This window comes from Balaenoptera ricei, chromosome 8, assembly GCF_028023285.1.
Source record: "Balaenoptera ricei isolate mBalRic1 chromosome 8, mBalRic1.hap2, whole genome shotgun sequence".
Taxonomy (NCBI): domain Eukaryota; kingdom Metazoa; phylum Chordata; class Mammalia; order Artiodactyla; family Balaenopteridae; genus Balaenoptera; species Balaenoptera ricei.
The window spans coordinates 70,727,314-70,750,802 of NC_082646.1; the positions used below are offsets into that span (position 1 = coordinate 70,727,314).

Genomic DNA, 23,489 nt, shown 5'->3' on the forward strand with positions numbered 1-23,489 from the left:
GGTAGGTCCCAGTTTTAAGTTTGGATAATCTGACCGCTGAGCACATGTCGTTTCTCCATTAGGCGGTGCTTGTTCACTAACTGGCTCCCCATTCCGAGTATGCACTCCGGGGCTGGGAGCCAAGTCCAGGGCCTTTTGAAGGCCTCCTGGCGAGCTTGAGAAGTGCTGCTCCCCGTTCACCCAGTGGAGCTGACACTGAATGAAGAGCCTCCATGTCAGGAGGGAGGGTCATCAGTTTCTAGCTAGAGCCCATTTTGCTCCAGTGCTGCTTGGAGCCATTTCTCTCTCAAGGAGATCCTGGCACGCTGCAATCTCCTGATTCTCCACATGCAGTTCTTAAAGGGCTTGTGGAGACCATGTGAAAGCTGGGGCCGTCCCAACCTGTATGTTGGCATTTGAACCACAGAGCTGTCAGCCCGACACTCCACGCCAGCTGCATTGCCCCTCTCGGGGTATAGTATGCTTTTTTTTTTTTTTTTTTTTTGGAATTTACATAACATAGCTTTATGATGCGAGTCAAACATTTGTTGTTATCTAGCATTCTTTTTTTTTTTTATCTTCTTGTTTGTCTCATCATTTTTTTTTTCACACACACACACTGTATTTTATTTTTACAAGAGATAAATAGACTGACACCAAGCATTGTAAATGGATGACCACAACAAAAGCAACAATGATTGCAATTACCAAACACGAAACACACTCATACTATGTCATAATATTGACATTCAGTCCAGTAAGCCTCCACTGTAACAGCTCCTTTACTTTGCAGTGAAAATTGATTTGTATATTCTTTGCCTCCGAGTCCTTGTGGGATATAGTATGCATTTTTAAATGACCATTTCAGCCTCTGCATTGGGCAGCAGTGACCCAGACGGACTGGTGAGTGAAGCTGCTGAGCAGGAGGGCAAGCTGCCTCTGACTCACCTGTCACATTCATTGCTGACCTACTTTCGTTTGACCTTGATTTGCTCGGTGCAATTAAAGACATTGCTGTGAATGCACTTCTGCTGCTGATTTAAGTCTAATATGTGACAGCCCAGGACCTTAAACACACACATGACCCAGGCAGATGGATAGATGAATAGGTAGTTAGTTTTTCACTTACCTCTGAACTGTAATTCGATCACAAGGAAAAGGCTTAATTTCAAGGACACTGAGCAATTCTTTGAGACTAGATACGATGCCAAGGCAGCAGGCCTTGATTCCTTGCTACTGGGCAGCTTAATCAGGAAACGGCCTAGATGGCTGCCTTTCAAGTGGGTCCTTGCAGTAGCTTGGCAACTGGCACAGGGTCATAATTGGAAGAATTTGGCTCTGAGTGTCTGTGGGTGTTTACAGTGCACTATAGGGCAGGGCTTCATTTATTTATAGAATATTGTGAGCAACAAGCAGCAGAAGGCTGAAAAGCCACTAAATCTCGATTTATTTTTAACAAATTCCATTTTTCCCCTCATCCCAGAAGGAGAACTGAGTTATTAAAAAAACAGTAAAAAAAAATACATCATTGCAGAATATGCCATATCTAATTATGGGGTTGCCAGCGTCAGCCTGCAGCCACATTTTAAGGGCTTTGTAAATCAACCATCCATTCAATCTGTGAACTTATATGACTCCTATTCTTCTTTTAGATGTAGAAGGAAGTTATTGGCAAGTGAGTGCTATTCAGAAGTTCTACACTGTCTAAATTAGGAGATGGAGGGTATAAATATAGAATAGTGTACTTATGTTCTCAAAGGGAAATAAAATTATTCCTTGTTGTCCGTCATACTTAGCCATCCAAGCATACATCCCACCGCACTAAATATCCACTGTAGAGTTGTTCACTCATCGCAATGGCGGATCCACGCCACTCAAAGGAGCTGTATTGTGATATCTTGCTGAGCCAGACCCTGAGTAAATATTGCCCACATATGTCATGAAAAGACGTGGATCTAACACTTTTTGGCCTTTGTTCTCATAGTGCATTAGAGCTGGATGAGACTTCAGAGACCCTCTAGTTCAAGTACATCTTATTGTAGTTGGGGAAACTGAGGCCCAGAGAGCAGAGTGACTTGGGCCCCATGGTGAGTCACAGCAGAGCTGTGCTGGGGCCGCAGTCTCTGTGCTTTTCTCTGATGGTCCCTGCTTTACCAAGGTCGGAGCCAGTGAGTTAAACAGATCTGATTCCTGCCCTTCAGGGTTCACAGTCTCAGACAGACAGACAGACATCAAGATGGTCAATAATCACCATATGCATGAGTAAACCAAGTTATATATGTGCAATAAACCAGCTAGTGAGTGGAGGAGATGATGGTAAAGTGGGGAATTTTAGAATCTCTGTGTTTGGTTACCAAGGCTAAGGTAAAATCAGTTGCTCTCTGACCTACTTGGGAAAAGCTTTATAGATGCTGTGAAGTTTCTTTTTTTTTGGCCATGCCATGCAGCATGCGGGATCTTAGTTCCCCAACCAGGGATGGAACCTATGTCCCCTGCATTGAGAGCATGGAGTCCTAACCACTGGACCGCCAGGGAAGTCCCGATGCTGTGAAAGGTGCAGCACATTTGCTGCGTATTGCGGGAGGGAAAGTGCGGTGCAGCAGCGGGTGCCAGTGAAGGTAAATATAAATATTGAAGTTTTGGGGGAGCCTGGGAATGGGTCATTGGGGAGATTTCAAGGGAACACCAAAGGGAATGAAGGACTGGGTGCAGGCCAGGGGCAGGTGATCTGAGTTCCTGGGATGCTCTGCCCTGTCCTGGGACGGTGTGGGTTGGGGGGGAGGGCGGCATGAGTGCTGTTGTTCCCAGGCCTCTGACCGCCAGGTAGAAGGGTAATAACCGAGCATGGTGGTGGTCTTTTTGTCTGACCCTCAGGATCCTTCTTTGCGCGGCCCTCTGGGCAGCCAGTATCGATGGACGCTGGCACGGAAGCTGGAACATGTGTCTCCTTCTTCCCCTGGGCTGATGCCCAGCACATGCCTGGGCTGGGTGGGATCTGGGTGTTAGTTCTTTCTGAGGCTGGGAGGGGACAGAGGGAGCTGAAGAAGCCTTTTCGAGGAAGGAAAGACTGTGGAAGCTTCTGGAGAAGACTCCTCTTACAGTGCTGGAGGCCAGTGGTTTTAAATTGAGGTTGTAGCAGGCAGCACAGAGACGAGTGAGTGAGAGAGGAGTGAGTGGGAGTGGAGAGGACGGATCACAGGCCGGAAGAAGCAGTGGGAGTTACTTACAGACAGACAGACAAATGGAGAGGGAAGGACGGTGATGTGCTGGGACTGAACCTACAACCGCAGGGGAGGAGGTCCGCGTGGGGAGGGAGGAATCAGGGCCACGGCAGACCCAGCGGCTGGGGGCCTGTGTTACTTAGGCTGGGCCTTTGGGTTATTGAGCACATTGTTCTCTGAGCAGAGAGGGTCCGTCTTCCTGCCCAGTGAGCTCCTAGCCACCCTGGACAGTGGTTCTCAAACATGTTGCCAGGCGTTTCCAGGTGGCAAAGAATGAAATCAGTACATAGAACATCCCCAGTGTCACCTCCATAATTTGTTATTTTTCCTTAATCTTTTGATACCTACTGCCACTCACCTGCTTTTGAGTTCTCAGAGTTGAGAATGTATAAATTAGCAGTTTCCACTACCTGGAAAATAGCTGATGAGCTTTAGTTTGGGAATTTCATACTTTTTCTCAGATTTGTATTGTAGTTTTAATACAGCCCAGTAATATTTTTGCTGATAAAATTAAAAATTTCATATTTATAGTTTACAAAGGTAACACAGTTTCAAGATGGAGGATACGTCCTGGGTGTCCCACCTCTGAACCAGTTTTCAAGGAGCAGATTCTCCCCTTCCTCTGTCTTGTTTCCTGCTTCTGGCCATTTCACCGTGTCCCAGCACCTTTCTCTGTGTGCAGCTCAGCCCGGGAGACCCGGTAAACCCGGGTCGGGGGGGAGTGTCAGTAAAAGGTTCAGTGGTAAAGAACATTGACACCTCCACCTGGGAAGAGGTTGGGAAGTTGCCTGTGGACTAGAACGCCCCCAGTCTTCCTGCCCCAGTCCCGGCCCATGGAGTTAGCAGGCCTGATCACTTCATATTGCGTGTCCCCAGTAACGGTGGCACTTGTAACTGATGCTGCCTTTAAGTTCTCCAAAGTAAGGAAATGTTCATGGCCCTGTCATTTCACTCTTTCTCTGAATCACTGTGCCAGGTACCCAGCAGGCATTCCAGAAACACTGTTGGTTCATTGAGCCATTGCTGGTCAGAGCCCCACTGCCACTATCACCTGGTGTTCTCAGAGCATTAAGTGAAAGTCCTGAAGGTTGTGTATTTTAAGACCTGTCCAAAGTCCATCCTCCTTCCTTCAGGCTGATGAGCCACACCCTGGCTATCTGCACTTATTTGCTCCTTATCAGAGTGATAGAATGGTCCAGGGGAAGGGCATCAGGGGTCACGTCCTCTGGCCACCCTCCTGTGCAGGAAAATCCCATCTGTACTGATGAGGACAGTCAGGCCCCTGGCCCCCTGGGACACCCACACACTAAGCCTCCTGCTCCCTCTCTACGGATATGTTTGCCTGTTAGAATACCCTTCTTTATTCTAATCCAAATCTGCCTCTTGGCACTGTTTCCTCACTGACCTAGTTCTGCCCTTTGTAGCAGCACAGAACAAAGGTCCGTAGGCGTGGCGTGACTCCACTTTCTGAGTTTGGAAGTTGTGCTCATGGGCTCCCTGCCTTTCTCTTCCCCACCTTCTTATCTCCCTCCCCAGGGTCCAATGTCTCCAGTGCCTTCCGCCATCCTTGTGCGACATGGCAGTCCACATTAATATTAATGATTGGCAACATTCACTGAGTGCTTACCATGGGCCAGGCACTGTTCTAAGCTCCTTATATGACTTATCTTACTACTCACAGTCACCTATGAGGTGGGTACTGTCAATATCTGCACTTTGCCAATGAGGAACCTGAGGAGCAGAGGTCAGATGTTGTCCAGAATCACACAAGGAAGTGGCAGAGTGAAGACTGAGCCACAGAGCTGTAATATCTCATAATCTTAGCACTAAAAGTAAGCCCGTGGGGCATTAGATTGGGGCTGTTCCTACTTTGATTTATTTTGCAAGAAATCATTGGAAGGGAGCCTGAGTTGAACCATTTCCTATGAAACCTCCTCAGAATTTGTTTTTGTTGTTGTTTTGTTTTCTTTTTTTAAATTTTTTTTGATTTTTTAATTTATTTACTTTTTGGCCGTGCGGCATGTGGGATCTTAGTTCCCCAACCAGGGATCGAACCCGCGCCCCCGGCACTGGAAGCACGGAGTCTTGACCACTGGACCGCCAGGGAAGTCCCCAGAGTTTGTTTTGACAGAACTGTTGTAGGCCAGAGGCCTTTGCCTTGTCACCAACAAATGGGTTCATCTGAACTCTGCCAGGCCTGCAGTGTTCATGATGCAGTGGGTTTAGATCAGGGTGACAAATGTGGGCTCTTAGTATTTTCTTTTCCTGCACATGAAGTCAGATGCAATAGGTTTCTTGTTCAAATTGCTTCGTCATGATTTTGTGGCCAGAAAGCAGAGGGAGAAAGGTGCCTAAGAATTCTAAGACTAAACCATATCTTCAAGTTCCTAATCCAACGTTCAGTCTCCCAGAACAGCCCCAGCGGTTGTGGAGTAGAGGGATGCAATGCCCACCTGCCCTCCAAAGCTGGGATGGCAGGTGCCGAATACACATTTTCCTGGAATGCATGCATCAGGAAGGGTTTTGGAAGGGCAGGAGAGGGAGGTGGGAAGGGGCGTGTCAGGGCCCGTCTAACCTGGGCTTGAGTGTTGGTCCTGCCCTTCACCAGCTGTGTAACTAAGTGCAAGTCACTTGCAGTCTCTTTGCTCTTCGGTAAGATAGAAATAACAGTACCTTTTCCTAAGGATGTTTTGAGGGTTAAATGAGCAGAGGCAGATGTGCCATGAAGCTGTAGTTGTTGTTTCAAACCATTCCCCACACCTGATGATACCTCAAGGTTTGGTGACCAAGCCCTCGTTCACTGTCCGGCCCTTCCTGCTTCAGTGGCATGGGCCCCAGCCCCTCAGCTGCTGGCCGTCTTGTGAGGCATGGAGTGGGACTATGGAGGCATGGGGTCTTCTGGGGCAGGAACAGTCCCCAAGACCCAGCCTGCAGTCACGTTGGTCATCCTGCCCTGACCCTGGCAGCTCAGACCAGGTTCCCCCAAGAGTCCAGGAAAAGGTGATTCATGACTTCATCAGGAGTCTGCTTCCTGTGTTCAGGTGCCCCTGGGCTTTCCTGGTCCAGGCATTGGCCACACTGGCTGAGCCAGAAGGGCTGAGAAATGGACTGAACAATCTTTCTCTTTGTCGGTTGCTTTTCAGATAGCGTGTATCCCGGTTACTATTTCTGAGAGATAAGCAGCAAAGTGAGGGACCTGGTTTCCAAGGTGTGGGCCCAAAACCTGGAGGGAGAGCAGCTTGAAGCAGTAGAAAAAGGACTGGATAAAATCTAGTTCTGTAGTTACCTAAAACGGGGCCCTGAGCAGTGTCCTAGCTTCCCTGAAACATAGTGTCTCTGTCTGAAAACTGGGGATGCTAATAGAACTAACCCCAAGGTTGGTAGGAGGATTAGATGAGATCCTGGATGGACATAACAAAAGGCACCTGGCACAATGTCTAGCACTTAATAAACATAAATATTATAATAATTCCCTTCCTCCTCTACTGTATACTCTGCTGTTGATTTCCTATATGGCTTTGAGTAAATATCTTAAGCCCTCCTTGACCCTTCTCTTTGTAGAAAATGCAGGTGAACCGTACTACTGGTTCTGAATGGGTACGTAGCGCCCCCTATAGGACATCTCAGGAATGTGTGGGGTGGTTGGGCTGTCACAACATGGGGCACAGGGCTTTCACTGGGGGGCAGCAGGGATGCTGGATGTAACATGTGGAGAATAAAGGATTGTCCAACATCCTACCCAACTTCCTAAACTTCAGTGGGCATTCATGTAAGTGAGACCCTGTTTATAATGATCTGGGCCTAGAGTCTGACTCCATTTTACATATAAACGTAAATAATTTTTGCATGTTTTTAATATATACTGAATTTTCCAGGAACACAACCACCAAGTATATGAGGTTTACCTATTTGTTATAAATAGCTACAAGCATCTCATTATATCTTTCACTATGTCTCTAGAGTAGCTGTGCCCAATCTTTGTGTATTGATGGACATACTATTTTATTTTAACTAACTTTATTTTTTTTCTTCTTTGTGTTACAGTCACGTTGTTTTTGAAATTATAAGTGTTGGTAAGGTTATATTATTTACAAATTTTATTTCAAGAGAATGAAAAGAATGTTAAAAATATTTGTATTGAGTCTTTGAAAGTACGAGAGAGAGAGGGAGAGGGAGAGAGAATGTGTGTGTGTATTTTATTAGCCTATAAATCAGCTGGAGAAATCTTAGGATAGCCTTGAAATAAAAAGAAGTGGTTTCACTTATCTTGGAAATGTCCTTTTACATAAGGATATATAATAGAAGTCAGAATTTAACTGCATCCATTGTCAGAGAAATAAGATGTTTGGATGTTTCCCCTGGCCGTTTTAGAAAATATATAATCTTAAAGAGTCTAAAACGTAGTTTTTATTATCTTTTTTCATCTTTGCCATCTCTGTTTTTTTCATCCCTCCCATCTGTATGTATGTATGTATGTATTTATTTATTTTAACATCCATGTGTAGATCTTTACCGAAAGGAAAACCAGTCAGGCTCCTTGCTTTTTACCAAGTTTGTTTTTGTTGTTTTGTGGCCTCTGCCTGCACAAATGGATTGTGTGAATTTTGTGAATTACCTATTCATAATCTTTATTTTTCCACTAGGGTGATTGCCTTTTTATTGATTTAAAGCAGTTTTTATTTTTGTTTTGTTCCACTTAATTCAGAAAGGATAATAACTCCTTTACTTGTCACATGTCACAGAGCTTTGGAGTCTGACAGACCTGAGTTTGAATCCTGGCTTTCCCACTCATGCACTGAGGATTTACAGGCAGTTTACTTGACCTCTCTGAGACTTAGTTACTTCTAATTGAGAACTAAATGAAAAAAACACTGCGTGGAACAGAATAAAAGCCCAGTGTGTGGTTTCTGCCGCTACAGTTTTTGTGTTATTTTTGTTGTGATTCCTGCACTGCATATTTTCTCAGAAAAAGTATCTTGAGCTCTACAACTCATGTTGTTTCAGATTCTTAGACATGTAACACCCACTTGCTGTAACCAAAGCTCAGAAAAATGAAACTGAAATCACTGAAATTTTGTTTATTCCTTGTGTAGGAAGGAGACCAATGAAAGAAAACAAGCTGATTCCGTTTTAGTTAAAAGAGGAACTTGCAGGGTTATTCCTGGGGTCAGGAAGCACTCAGATGAACACCTTAGATCTAGGGCCCTGGCAGGAGGCCTTGAGACTCATCACACAATTAAATCGTCTCCCTCAAACTGTGCTTGCCAGGGCAGGCAAGTGGACAAGTGCATTTCAGAAAGGTTCCCAGTCATTCCGAGTTGAAACAGGAAGGATCATCTAGTTAACTGTTTAACCAGTTTAGCACACCTGCTGTGCCCGCAGCACTCTGGTCGATTCAAGGCCTTGTGAAGGATGCCGTTTGGGCATCCTTGCACTGTAGGCGGGAGGCGGATGGGCGAGAGCCGGCCCTACCCTCTTCCTCCTACTTGGGATGGAGCTTTTGCTTTTCTTTGCTGAGTCTCTGAAGCAACAAAGTATGTACGGAGTCCTGGCTCTGGAGTTAGGCACATTGGGGTTCTGTCCCTGATACCTCCATTCTGGCTGTGTGATTTTGGACAAGTTGCTACACCTCTCTGAGCCTCAGTGCCATCTTTTACACGATGGTGATTTTTTACCATCCCCAAAAGGTCATTTTGAGGACCAAATGAGTTGGGTAAGGGCTAGCACTGTCCTCAGCACGTGGGATACTCAGCCAACAGGAGGTGGGGGCTGCTCCAGGAAGGCGGGAGGTGGGTATGTGGGCTGCAGTGTAGTCGGTGATGCAGACGCCCCACTCAGCACGATCCAGACCAATGGCTCCTGCCCTGCTGGGTGGATGAAAAGAGGCACCTCTTCCTCCAGCTGTCACATGGGGCATGCTGCCTGGCAAGGGGAGCTCGGGTGGGATCTTCACCCCCACTGGCCCCCTGGCCTGGGGGCCTTTGTGTAGTTTACAGACTGGCTACACCCCTCACAGCAGAAAGACATGAAATCCCACCGGCTGTTCCCTCACAATATATCAGTAATCGACAGCTTCTTATCACCCCACCATGGCCACCCAGCCCCAGCTTCCCTTACACCTCACGTCCGTCCAGCAGCACAGCCTGCCTGCAAATATATCTAGAATTCTTTTAGCCACTCCTCAGACCAGGCCTGAAGCATATCATCTTTCCCCCAGACTACTGTAGTTGTCTCCTTACTGGCCTTCACTGGTGGTGCTCTCTTTACCCCCCACCCCCAATATACACTCATGCACACACGCGCACATGCACACAGAGCCCCCCCGCACACGCGCACACAGAGCCCCACCACACACACGCGCACATGCACACAGAGCCCCACCGCACACACATACACAGACCCCCGACAGGATCCACCCTCCTCACGGTTTCTTCTCAACACTGCAGCCAGACTTAAATCCCACGTGGGATCATGTCATCGCCGTTTCACTCAGGGTCAAAGCCAAGATCCTTACAGAGGTCTGCCCGGCACCCCGTGGCCTCCACCACAGCCCCTTGCCCTGGCTCTTCTCACCTGCAGCACTCCTTTCCCCACCCCCATCTCCCCACAGTTCGACCTTCCTCCCCAGTGTGCCTCCTGCCCCATCTCCGACTTTCTCCCCGGCACTTCCCACCTCCCAGAATCATTCAACCGTTATCCCTTTGCTTGCCTTGGTCACCGGAATGTATGCCAGACGAGGAGAAGTCTCCTTGTCCCCTGCCCCAGCCCTGCCGCGGAGAACAGTGCCTGGCACTTGGGGGCTCTCAGTAAATGTCTGTTGAAAGATTAATGAATCATCGTGGGACAGCACACTCCTAGTGTCTTCATTATGACAAAATCGTCCCGAATTGAAATTTGACTGCCACAGGCAATTTGTGGTGGAAGTTTACTCAAATTACCAATTCTTTCACTGTAGAAATTACGTGGCATATATGGATGCTTAGTAAGTTCTGTTGGATGCATTGCTTTTGGCCTTTGGGGCCGTGGTAGCCCTCTGAGGCCTCCTTACCCGTCAGCCAAATCCTGTGGTGGGTGGGAGCGTGCCCCTGACCCTTCTTAGCCGGGTGTTTCCCCCCAGAGTCCCCCGTGCAGTCCCCCGTGCAGCTGACGCTGTCAGCCGCTGGCTTCCCCTTCTCCTGCGGTCTCCATCTCTGTAGGGAAATCGTCGTCCTTTGCTTTCGCCATCTCGTCTTCCTGGGTCACTCTAACGTTTTGTTATTATCACCTGTTGATCTAACTTTCTCATTATCCTCTTCCCAGCTTTCCGTAGGGGTTATTTCTCTAATTGTAGTTTCATTGACTGTCAAACGAAGAGGTTGGACTTCTTGAAGTAGCACCTCCCTCTCAAATCTGAGGAGCCCTCAGTGCTTCCAGCTGCGAGACGGGCCCCTGGCATGTTCTCTAGCCCCTCCCAGGTCCCTCGCCGGGCCTTCCCCCGTCACGTCAGTCACTCGTCGGCTGCCTCCCGCTCGCAGAGCTCACTCTCCACTTGCCAGGCACTCCCTGCTGCCCCAGGTGCTCCGGCTCCCACCGTTTTTGAGCCCCTTCACCCCAGACTTGTGGTCTGAGTTTGCTTCCTGTGACCTCCGTGCTTACCTCCCCCAGCCTTCTTCTCCCTGTCTCACCCCACAGCTCATCCATTTCAGTAACCGCAGTGAACCCGACGGGCATCCCAAGTGCTTTTCATGTACTGACCTCATTCAGTCCTGAGGAGGAATCCTCCTCCTGTTACAGGTGAGGAGACTGCGGCTCCCAGGGGTCACGGAACTGGCCCAGGACACAGCTAGTAAGTGGCAGAGCTGAACCCAGGCTGTCTGGCTCCAGAGGACTGACCACCGCCCCGTCCTGCCTCTCTTCACACCCACATCATCCCCTCACCCTTTCGTCCATGCCCCGCCTGCCAGGGCAGAACCCTGGCTCTTCCTCTGCTCCTGCCGGGGGAGGTGCGGGCAGGTCACAGGCCTGGATAAGCCCCCGGTGCACGGCCTTGCCCACCCTTGCTCTGCACTGCTTCCCAGCCTGTCCTCAGGTCCCTCTCCACTTTGCAGTCGGCCTTGCTCCCCATCACGGCAGAAAGGCGAAGGCTTTTCCATCTCTTTTCACCACTGCTCGATGTTCTTCCCATTTTCTGTCCTTCTCTCTCCCTTCCCCGCATTCTCGAAGGAGGCACATCCCTTTTCCTCTCCGAGTCTTAACCCCGCTCGGGTCCACCCCCTGCTGCCTGTCCCAGCCGGCCTCCATCCACAGCCCTACCCCGAAACTCATAGCACCTTTCGGGCTGCCCCATCTTTGACTCTGCTGCCCCTCACACCAGCATCCTTCTCTTTACCGCCAATAACAGCAGTGCATCCTTCTGTTTCCTTAGAACAAGATGCAGATGTTTTCTAGGACTTTCTTCAACTTCAGGCAGCAGGTGTTTTGGTGGAAAGAGCGTTCTCCCCCTGAGTCTTTAGGGCCAAGCTCTATTCTCTTATCCTGTAGCTTTAAAAAAAGAAGGGGAGAAAAAAGAAGAAAAGAAAAAAAACCCCCAACAACCTGGAGGCAGGCTGATGTGTCTCTGGTTAATGAGTGTGACTCATTGATCCCTCCTGATGATCATCCCTGTACCCTCATCAAAGGCAGGGGTGTGTCAAGGCTGAGGGTCAGGAGGAGAGCTTGGCCCTCGGGAGGTGGCCTCCCAGAGCAGCCAGGATGTGACAGGTACAGAGCACACCCTGCCTCCCCGGCACTGGGGTGCCGAGGAGAACAAGGCCTGCATCCTCCGGGGAGGCGGCACATGTGAACCCCCCTGGCAGCTTCAGATTCCACTGTGGTCCTCCAGGCAATGCAGAGAAACCCTGGGTCTAGGCTGGCGGGTGGGCTGAATGCATGTGGGTGCTGAGAGGCAGAGGGCAGCACGGAGCAGAGGGCAGGCACTGGGCAGAGGAAGCGGCCAGGGACCACTCACGGGGCAAAGTGGGACAGGGTCCTCAGACCCTCGGCTTTTCTCAGAGGAGCCAAGAGGCTGACAAAGCCATGCCGACCACCTTCTGGCAAGGAAATAGGCAGGGAAGGAGGGAAAGCAGGATCACTGCATCCTGCATGATTCTGCAGAGCAAGGTTCCCCTTAATGTGCCCCATCCAACCTTTGTCCACTAGATGTTAGGTGAAGAAAAACGTGTGGACCGGCATCTGTGGGGAGGTGGAGACCCCGCTGCTCCCGGACCTTTGCCCTCTGCAGGGCTCTGTTTAAGGTTCCGAGAAGCCCTGCAGAGGAGAAACCCAGCATTTAACCCAGAATTCCCCACGCTTCTTTGGCCATTGATTTTTCCCCCCATGTAACATCATTAAAGTTTCATGGGGTTGGTATTCAGTGAGAGATCTTTGGGAAGTGCTGGTGTGAAGAATTTCATACCAGCATACTCTGGAATGTGCCCATTTTTTATTTTGCATGGAGGCCATGCCACATAGTGGAAAGGCTATGGGCTTTAGATAGGACCGACCTGGGTTTAAATCTGCCTTCCTATAAAATCCCTGGCCTTGGTCAAGTTACCTAACCTCTCTGAAACTTAGTTTCCTCATTTTTAAAGTGGGAGAGATGACATCAGCCATCTAATAGAGCTTCTGTGATGGTTAAATGACAAAATAGTAATAGTTAACACATATAGAGGGTTTATTATGTGCCAGATACCACTTTAAGCACTTTCTGCGTCTCCTTTCTCCACCACAGCTCTGAGATAGGTAATGTTATCATCTGTATCTCCCAGGTCAGGAGACCCTGACACGCAAAGTTAAGGGTCGTGTGTATGTTGGAACTGAGATTTGCACCCCAGACACTAATGCCTGGTAGAGTCGGGATTTGAAACCTGACCATCACTTCTCAGCAGAGAGTGTGCTCCTAACCACTGTGTCCTAAAGGGCCCGGTGCATTAAAAGCAATAAGGAATATCAGTTCCCTTTTCAGGTGATTCATGGATATTTAAAGGGGGATCGGACATTCCTGAGACTCCAAGTCATTCTGCTGTCTTTTTTATCAAACCTGTTAAAGGAATAATCTGGACCTGCTTGTCCACTCATTGTTTTCTGCACATAAAATTAAAATTCTCCTTCAGCCCGTGTCCAGAAAGTTATGACCCTGCTTTATGACCTCTGTGCTTTGCCTCCGTATCATGATCCGCCTCAATTTGGGCAGCTGCTCAGCTGTCGGCTGGAATTGGGCCACTTCCCACACAGGTGCCGTCAATGGTCCGTGCATCCCCATCCAGGACCAAGAGTCCTCCCAGAAAGCACAGTGGGGCTGTAGCTTGCTCCTCAGGCTGTTCTCCTTCCTGTACTTCAGTGACAGACTTGGCAAAGGTGTCCCTTTTATCACTCATTCAACATTTACTGAGCTCCTTTGCTGGGCTAGGTGCATACTCTGTATTGTGCCTCTTAAGTAGATCTCAGAATCTTCCTAACAGCCCTCAGTAGCCCTCTAAGACTGGAATGCTGTAGACTCTCCTCCATCAGTGGTGTTGGGGCCCTTTTCCACATAGACCAGTCTTTTTTTTTTTTTTTTTTTAAACTTATTTGATTTATTTTTGGCTGTGTTGGGTCTTCATTGCTGTGCACAGGCTTTCTCTAGTTGCGGCGAACGGGGGCTACCCCTCGCTGCAGTATGCGGGCTTCTCATTGCAGTGGCCTCTCTTGTTGTGGAGCACAGGCTCTAGGTGCGCGGGCTTCAGTAGTTGCAGTGCATGGGTTCTAGAGCGCAAGCTCAGTAGTCGTGGCGCATGGGCTTAGTGCTCTGCCTCATGTGGGATCTTCCCGGACCAGGAGTTGAACCCGTGTTCCCTGCATTGGCAGACAGATTCCCAACCACTGTGCTACCAGGGAAGTCCGACCAGCCTTGTTTTGATTCACAAACTACTCCAGGGTTCCCAACCCCTGCCTCTTGTGAGACCCTCTCAATAGGCTCTCTAAGCCCCATTGTTCCAAATGCAAGCTCCTTGATTTTTGTTGGATATCAGGATTCCCAAGCATCTAGAGCTTCCAGCAGGACTGGGTACACAAGTGCCACAAACGGGGTTCTCCGCAGGCCCCTGACAGCCGCTGCACATGAGCTCTCCTCTGCTCACAATATCATTCTAACCGTCCGGTCCACCAGGCAAACCTGGTTCAAGTCTCCCCTCCTCCTTGGTCCCTTCTCCTTCCATTACCCCCCACACACCGGCAAGTAAGCTGATCATTTTCTCCTCTGTTCTGCTCCTGTACCTCACATATGCCCCACAGCTGGGGGAAAAAAGGCATTTCTTCCTCAAGATACTTGACTGCCACCTGCTGGGAATTTGTAGTAATGGCTCCACAAATCTCTGCCACTTAACAGAGGCGCAGGTACGCTGGCATTGGGCAGTGCACTGCTTGCACAACTGCAGGCACGGCCCTGCCTATTGCAGTGATCAGGATTGAGGGGATCTTAAACATACCCCTCTGTGTCCCCAGTGCCCTGGCTTCCACTAGGCCTAAAGAAATGCTTGCTGATTGATCGTGGTGCAAACCCATTACCTTAGGGTCGAGGCACCTGGTCTCACGGGTGAATGTTCTCTAAATCCGTCTGTTGCAAAGCGAGGCAGCCAAACTCCCCACAAGCTTTCAGAGTAACCAGAGGATCAGGGGGACTTGCAGAGGGGACAGGGACCCTTCAGTCTCTCACCTCTGCTCAAAGGCCACCACCATCTGAACAGACCAGAGCAACTCCACATTCATCCCCTCATTAAACCTTGAGTTGAGAATGTGGAGAATGGAACCGGGGCCAGCTGCCCTGCTCCTCTGCATGGGGGAAGGACAGTACTTTGGAGCAGATGCTGTGTCCAGGGCCAGCGCCTTGAAGGTGGTGGGGATGCAGAGGTGGCCACACAGGGGTCCTTGCGGGCAGCTATGGGTTTTGTGGTGAAGTAGATCGGTGAGCATGTAGCTACTAGACACGGGTAAGCAAGGGTGTTGATTCACTATCGTCCATATTTTCCTAAGCTGTGCCTTTTTATTAAACATCATCAAAAGCCATTACCCCAGTGACGTCCTGGGGCTTCACAAAGTGGTCTCAGTAGAGCTCCATCCAGCTGTTACACCTGCAGGCGGGGGCAGGAGGGGAAACATGCTTTTACCAGGGTCCCATTTTATAAAGGGAGAAGCCCTCTGTCTTTTCACAAAGCTTGTTTCCCCAGAGCCAGAGCCATTCGGCACAGCGTTGCTCAGGTCACATAGAAAGAGTCTCCCGGGGACTTCCCTGGCGGTCCAGTGATTAGGACTTGGTGCTTTCACTGCCGGGGCCCAGGTTCAATCCCTGGTCGGGGAACTAAGATCCCGCAAGCTGCATGGAGTGGCCAAAAAAAAAAAACAAAACAAAACAAGTCTCTTGGACAGATACCTCTCCCTGCTAACCCTAATAAAGTAAGAGGGCTGAGCATTTCCCTCTCTGCCCTGGCTTCCAGGAAGCCCAGAGACAACTTCTTACTTCAGTTTCTGTAGTTTTCCTGAACCAGGATTGCTTCTCCTCACATTTCCCTGATTCCTTCCCCAGGAGTGCTTGTTTTGGGGGCATTTGTATTTTCCTTTGTAGGGGTGGCTTTGGGGGCAGGATGGGCAGTGGTGTGGCAGAAGAAAGAAGAACCACCAGTGAGCCAGACACAGGTGGGTTTCAGTCCCCACTTGCTAATAAGCAAGATGCCTTTGCCTCTTCAATGCTTAGTTCCTTACCTGGAAATTTGGGATAATGACCATAATTAACAGATAGGTTACTGTGAAGATTAAACTCCACCAGTGTGACCGCCACTGTTCCCGCTCCCTCCTCCCAGGCCAGGCTTGGTCTGTGGCTCCAGGATCAGAGTCTATTTCCTTCTTCCTGCCTGTGTCAGTCGGCTTACGGTGAGTGATACAGCGGGGAGAGCTAGGGGACCAAGGGGTTTCCGGGGATGCAGGACTTCCAGTGCTAAATCAGGAAGGTCAGAGGCAAACAGAAGAGCCAGTCACCCTGGTATTAAACAACCTCAACATCTCAGGGGCTTACAGTGGCCAAGGTTTGCTTCTTGTTCATGCTGCATCCATACAGGGTCTTGGCTAAAGGAGGAGCCTCTATCCAGGAATCGCTGGTCTCAGCGCGAACAAGGGGGCACACGGTAAAGGTCAGTTTGAAGGTTGCCACTGTCCCTTCCGCTCACATTCATCCATCAGGGCGAGTCACTTGGCCAGGCCTGACATGAGGCAGCCTGTCGACTTCCCACACAGAGGAGCAGCTAATGGTGGGAACCTTGGTACAATCCACACGCTCCCCTTTCTCTACTTGTCATTCTGGGGTGCTGGGGCAGGGAGGAGGGAAAGCCCAGAGATGCCTGGTCCACAGCTGGAGGGCACCCTGTGGCCATCTTCCTGTGGATGGTGTGTGTGGGTTTCTTTAGTGGCGCTTCAGCCTTGCCCCACTCTGCTCCGAGTACCAGCTGTCTCCTTGTGGCACCTAATAGTGGCTGACACGCTCACCTCTTCCAGCACCCTTGCTCCTTTGTGTGGAGCCCCAGAGAATCTTCTCCCTATGCTCCGGGGAGCACAAGGGCACTGAGGTGGGACAGAGGGTGCCCCCAAGCTCTTGCCAGGTACACGTCCCAGGTCCCTTCATGCCTGGCTTTCTCTGGCCACCCAGAGAGCCTCCCTCCCACCTTCGGAAATCTCTAGGTCAGAAGTGAGCACACGTGTGACCCCTGACTCCAGGACTGTGGCCAGGCTCTCCCAAGAGCGTCCTCGCTGTGTGTCACTTGGCTGGCAGCACCAGGGCCAGCCCTGAGCCCCCAGTCAGCAAGGGCCCCTCTCCCAGGTAACTTTGGCCTCTTGGAGCCCCCTCTCTTGGCTCAAATCTCTTCTGGAAGTAGTTAGCACAGAAGACGTTTTTTGTCCCTTTTCTTTCATTGTTCCATTTATTGTCTTACATCTAAGAACACCTTCCTGGAGAGAAAACAGTTTTCCAAAAAATAATTGTCACAGCTGATTCAGCTTCCTTACCTTGTCCAAGCATATAAGAAACATGGTTTTTGTTTTGCAAATTACAGTGCCAAAAATCTATGTTAGCATTTATTATTTCTATAAAGTAAACATGAGTGCTGGAAAAAATGATCAAAATAAATTTCGTATGGAGTTTGGTGCTGAGAACCTTTATCTAAATTTCAGGGAACTGGGGGAAAGAAAATGCAAGGCATGGCGCTGGGAGATGCGGAGCCTTGAGATCCGGGTGCAGCTGGCAGGGCGGGCCGGGGCCGGGCGGGGTCTAGGCAGAGAGGCCACAGCGGGCGAGGGGAAGGGGCGGAGCAGCAGGGGAGAGCTGGAAGCTTCTCTGAGGGTACACCTGAGGGCACTTGAAAGGCACGCAGGAGTTCACCCTGTGACCGAGTGGGTAAAGGGAGCCACGCCTGTAAAACAAAGTGGGCACAGCTGAGGCCTCGTGCTCTCGGCTGCGTGCTCTTGGGAACTTAAGTATTTAAGCAGCCTGGCGCCTTGGGTAGCAGATGAGCTGTCGGGCTGGAGAGCGAGCAGGTCTGTTGCGGAGGCCTGGTGTATCCTGCTGGGGGGGTTTGGAGTTTTATCTGGAAAGCTTGGGGAGAGCAGTGAAGCCCCTGAAGTGTTTTAAGCAAGGGGGTGGCCTACCTCTGACCACAGTGAGGAGGGGGCGAGACTGGAGAGGGGAGCAGCCTGGATGGAGGCGATGAATAGAGGTTGGATGAAGTGGCTGGACCCACCCATCCAAGGGCCAAGTGTGGGCTCTGGGGTGTTAGAAGGAGAAGGGAGGTCGCCCGGGGTGGATCCTGGGTTGCGAATTTGGGGGCTGGCAGGATAGTGTGGGACCTGGATGGGGAATCAGATTTAGATGGGGTCGTGTGTGGTGAGCCTCCCCCAAGCAGCCCTGCCCTGGGGACTTTGCATCCCTGCCGCTTATCCCTCGAGGCTTAGGGACTGGGAGTCCAGAATTCCTGGTCACATCGTTTGCACTTGCCCAGACAGGGTTACCTGTGTCAGACAGTGAGGGCTTCTGAACCAGACTGCAAGGAAGAATAAATCGGGAGGACACAGTCCGTTCTATCCCTGGATATTCATCTGAAGACCTTTATAATGATCAAGACAAAAGCAGGTCATTGAAGATACAAGAATCAGCCAACGGAATGTGAAGCGCCAGAATTTGTGCTTCAGGAAGGTCAGGAAGGCCCCGTTTAAAATCTGTCTTTCCATCTCAAGATGGAGCAGGTAGGGAGTAGTGGGGCAGGTGCAGCCCATTTCTTACTTCAGAGCCTGTTCCATCCGCAGGGGTCGCAGGGCCAGAGAGGAGACCCCCATATCCTGCCAGCAGGAGGTGGGCAGGGCAGCAAACTCTCCCTCCGTTTTAATTTAACATGAGCAGCTTTTCAGAACTGATTTCTCTACCACATGTACTTGAGTTCAGGGACATTTTCTTTCAGTGTCTTAGCTCACTCCCAGCGGTTTCAGGTATTGGCCCTGCTGGCATTTTGTCTTAGCTTAATGTTTCCTGAAGACTTGTCTTCTGTGGTTCCTCGTCGTGTGCATTTAGGTAGCTCACCTGGCTGGAGAGAGAGTTGAGTGGTGTCGTTATTGGCAGGTGTAGCTCCCGGAGCCCCACTGCTCTCCTGCTATGTGACCTCAGCTGGTTTCTTCACCTCTCTCTGCCTCGATCTTCTTCTCGGTAAAATGTGGAAACAACAGTATTTACCTCTGAGTTATTTTCAGGTCTGAGTGAGTTAATCTACATGGTGCAGTAAGAACAGCGCCTGACGCCAAGTACACGCTCAGTCACTGTTCACTGTTATTATTGCTTGACCCAGTAGGAGAAATGAAAAATATAATTATCTTCTTCCTCTTAAGGCCGTGTCCAAGAATTTACGTTTAGTAATTTAAAAGGCATTGTTTTTCACAGAAATTATCTCCTGGCAGACTTCCTCATGTGTTTGCAGTTGAGTTTAACAGGCAGTTGAAGGACGGGACGGTCAGCTCAGCATTGCTCCCTGTAATCAGGAGTCATGAGCGAGTTCCCCATCTTCCTCAGCTGCTATGAGACTTTTCATTTACTCCAAAGTGACCTGTCTGGGATTTCTTCTCCTGTGGGCCCCACTGTAGGTTTCTGGAAGAAGTTGACTGCCTGAAAGGAAGCGACAAAACATGAAAATTGCTTTGAGGTGACCAACAAGTCCAGTGGCCCCTTGCTTCTCCCAAGGTGGATCTGGGGTTTAAGAACCGTAACTTCAGGTAACAATCCTATCCTACCCACCCCTGCCTAGAGTGACTATCATTGGCAGCTCCGATGGTAGTCCTTCCCTCAGGAAGTGTGGTTTCTTCCAGGAGCCCTAGAACTTGAAATTTTCCACCTCATGCAAATGTATGGCTGTTCAAAAAGAGGAGCCGGGGGCTAGAGGGGGCACCACAGGTCTGACATGTGACCCAAAGGGTCACCGAGACCTTGAGGTCTGTGCTCACTGCTGGCCCACTTCTCTTAATGTCAGTAATAATGATAATAATGACAACAAAAGCTACAGCTGCAGCAGGGCCTTTAATGTGATTAAATGATTATAAAATACTCCTCGAAGAATACATCAGACTAGCCAGGAAATTTCTAAAAATGAAGAGTAAGAAGCAGGAAAGGAATTGTTCTACCAGATATTAAAATGTATTATAAAGCCACAATCATAAATAGTGTGGTACCAGAATGGAAGTAAGCAGATCAAAGGAACAGAAGAGAAAGTCCAGAAATAGAAAACGAATCAATAAAGATGGCATTTCAAGTGACGGGTAACAGGACACCTGGTCTAGTAAGTGGTGCTGGGACAACTGTCTATTTGGAGAGAAATAAGAAATTCCCAACCTTAGGTCGTGTACCAAAAATAATTTCCAAGTGGATTAAAGAACTAAATTTTTTAAAAAAATATATAAAAACATTAGCAAAGAAGAGAATGTTTTTATTATTTTGGGGTGACAAGGTTTTTAAAACATGTCACTTTTAGTATCACATACAAATACCATAAGCAAAGTTAAAAGGGGGGGAAAGTATTTACAACATCTATGACGAGCAAAGATTAATATTCCTAATATACAAATTTATTCATTCAACATGCATTTATTGAGTGCTCACTGTGTGCTAGAAAGTGTTCTAGGCACTAAGGGTGCAAGCAGTAAACCAAAGTCCCTGCTCTTCTGATGCTTATAGTCTAATGGAGAGGACAGCCAGTAAATTAAGTAGATTATTGCAGGCCAAATGCTGATAAGGGCGATGGGAAAAAATTAAGCAAGTCTGGGGTGGTTAGGAAGAGTTGGTGGGGAGGTCATATTATGTGGCTCTTCAGGGAAGCTTCACTGATTAAGTGAAGCTTCATCTGAGCAGAAATATGAAAGAAAAAGGGGAGAAGTGGTTGAATTTTGGATGTTTTTTTAATCTTGAGCTGATAAGATTTGCTGATGGATTGGATGCAGGTTGTGAAGGAAAGAAAGGAGTCAAGGGTGACTTCTAGGTTTGGGGCCTGAGCAGCAAGCAGGATTGAAGTACTACTTACTGACCTGGGCATGACCAAGAGGCTTGGCTTGGGGAGAACCAGGGATTGGTTATGGATGTTTCATGTTTCTGTTGTATATTCAAAGGGAGATGTCAGGGTGATGGTTGGTTATACAGGTTTGGAATTTGGGGAGAGGTCTGGGCTGGAGATGTAAATATGGGAGTTGTCATAGCATAGATAGTATTTGAAGCAATGAAACTAGACGGATCTCCTAGGGAGTGAGTATAGACAGAGAGGAGGGCCGAGGACAGCTAGAGGTGAGGAGATGAGAGGAACCAGATGAAGAGACCAAAGAGGAGTGGCCACTGAAGTAGGAGAACCATGAAGCTGAGAGACAAGGAGGAGGGAGAGATCAACTCTATTAGATGTGCTGATGGGCCGAGTAGGGAGGGAATGGAGAACTTGCTGTTGGATTTAGCAATGAGGAGGTCACTAGTGAACCCAACAGGGGCTGTTGTAGTGGGATGATGGGGACAAAAGCCTGATTTGAGTTGAGTTATAGCAAGGAAGAGGAAAGCAATTGGAAACAAAGAATTGTAGGGAGGGAATGGAGAACTTGCTGTTGGATTTAGCAATGAGGAGGTCACTAGTGAACCCAACAGGGGCTGTTGTAGTGGGATGATGGGGACAAAAGCCTGATTTGAGTTGAGTTATAGCAAGGAAGAGGAAAGCAATTGGAAACAAAGAATTGTAGGGAGGGAATGGAGAACTTGCTGTTGGATTTAGCAATGAGGAGGTCACTAGTGAACCCAACAGGGGCTGTTGTAGTGGGATAATGGGGACAAAAGCCTGATTTGAGTTGAGTTATAGTGAGGAAGAGGAAAGCAATTGGAAACAAAGAATTGGGGCAGTAACTGGAAGGGAATGGAGTTCAAAAAAGTTGTGTTTTTCTCGCCCCCAAGATGAGAGTTGTTGCAGTGTGTTCTTATCCTAATGGGAGTGATGCTTTAGAGTGGGGGAAGTGGATGATGCAGGATTGGGGCGGATGGTCTGGACTAGTAAGAGAGGATGGGGTCAGCATGCTTTGGGGCTGGGGTCCTAGCCTGCAGCATCTAGGTAGCTGGTAGAAGTGGTCAGTGGCCTCTTTTCTCAGTGAAGTAGAAGCAGACTTATCAGCTAAGCATGAGGACTGGGGAGATGTTGGAGGTTTGAGGAGGAAAGAGCAAGTATGGTAGCAGAGTTGGAGAATAGATGGAGCAGAAGAGTCAAGGATCGTTGCTTGCTTTTCTCCCACCAGTTCAGGTGCCCAGGTGAGCATGAGTTAGGAGGCCCATCGATCCTAGAGGCAATATGGTAGGAAAACAGGACATGAGTGGGCACAAAGGAAAACCAAGAAATGCCCATATAAACATAGGAACACCATCCATAATAATTTTAAATTACAAGTAAAAACAGTGAGGTTTCGTTTTTTTCCTTCAGATTGACAAGATCTCTTATTGGGGATGTAAATTATTGGTGCTTTTCTGGAGCACAGTGTTTCAGCATTTAACAAAACATACAATGTGTGTCCCCTTTAGACCTGTCAGTCCGACTCTTAGAGATAATAGCTCAAATGTGCAGAGCTACGCACACAAAGATGTTCACTCCAGCAACGGTCGTGAGAGTGAAAACGCAGCACACGCCTAACCAGGAGGGCTCAGGTCTCTAATCTGGGGGCACACTAGTGACAGTGAAAACAAGGGCTCACCCTTGCCTCTCACTTTGCAGATGAGGAAACTCGGGCCCAGAGAGCGGGAGTGACAGCCCCAGTCACGGCGCTTGGAGCTGGACCCCGACAGCGGGCAGTGCACGGCCACCTTCAGCTGGGTTTGCACTTGGAGTCCCTTGCAAGGTACTTGCCAGTTTCTCCTTTGGGCTGACTTACTTTACGCTTTTAAGATACGAATTCTGAAAATGTTTTGCAAGTGTTTGCAGTGTCTTCACTTCATTATGCAAGGTTTTCCTTCCAGTGGAATCCTGAGTACAAAAGGACAGTTTGGGAGGACAGGACAGACTTTGCCTGGGCCAGTGATGGAGAGGGGCCATTTTTTCCTGACTCCCAAGTGGGACTTATAGGCTGAGAAAGGATATTTTCTGCTTTCCTACAACTTTGATAAAAATTTGTAATAAAAATACAAAGATAGGGCTTCCCTGGTGGCGCAGTGGTTAAGAATCCGCCTGCCAATTCAGGAGACACGGGTTCGAGCCCTGGTCTGGGAAGATCCCACATGCCGCGGAGCAACTAAGCCCATGCACCACAATTACTGAGCCCATGCGCCACAACTACTGAAGCCCGCGCGCCTAGAGCCTGTGCTCCGCAACAAGAGAAGCCACTGCGTTCAGAAGCCTGCACACCACAATGAAGAGTAGCCCCCACTCGCCGCAACTAGAAAAAGCCTGTGCACAGCAACGAAGACCCAACACAGCCAAAAATAAATAAAATAATAAATAAATTTTTAAAAATACAAAGATAACAAGTAGATCATATTTATTTCATTGATTAGATTTGATTAGAAGAAGATTAATTTAGGACTGTCAGAACATCTGGGACACTTGGTCCCCTTGGTGGGAGGAGCACAGGGCTGTAACTTCTAGAGCCTTGGGTTCTGGTTTAGTTCTTCCATGCCCTGGCACGGGGATCTAGGAGAAGCCACCCAGTTTCTCTGAGCTTTGTGTCTACAAGAAGAACGAGTGGGTGAGCCTAAATTACCTATAGTAA

At 48.9% G+C, this 23,489-nt stretch overlaps 1 protein-coding gene across 10 annotated transcripts in view; it reads left to right on the forward strand.

Moving 5' to 3' along the window:
* The window catches only part of BMAL1 (basic helix-loop-helix ARNT like 1), a 103,720-nt gene that overhangs the window by 48,146 nt on the left and 32,085 nt on the right, over positions 1–23,489 (forward strand). For 9 of the 10 annotated variants that reach the window (XM_059931169.1, XM_059931167.1, XM_059931166.1 and 6 more), the window contains 2 exons: positions 19,365–19,493; positions 22,499–22,622. The gene's annotated coding sequence lies outside the window, so the exon portion shown is untranslated. Of the gene's footprint in view, positions 1–18,290; positions 18,430–19,364; positions 19,494–22,498; positions 22,623–23,489 lie in introns of those variants that run through there. The other variant, XM_059931171.1, reaches the window with a different exon arrangement.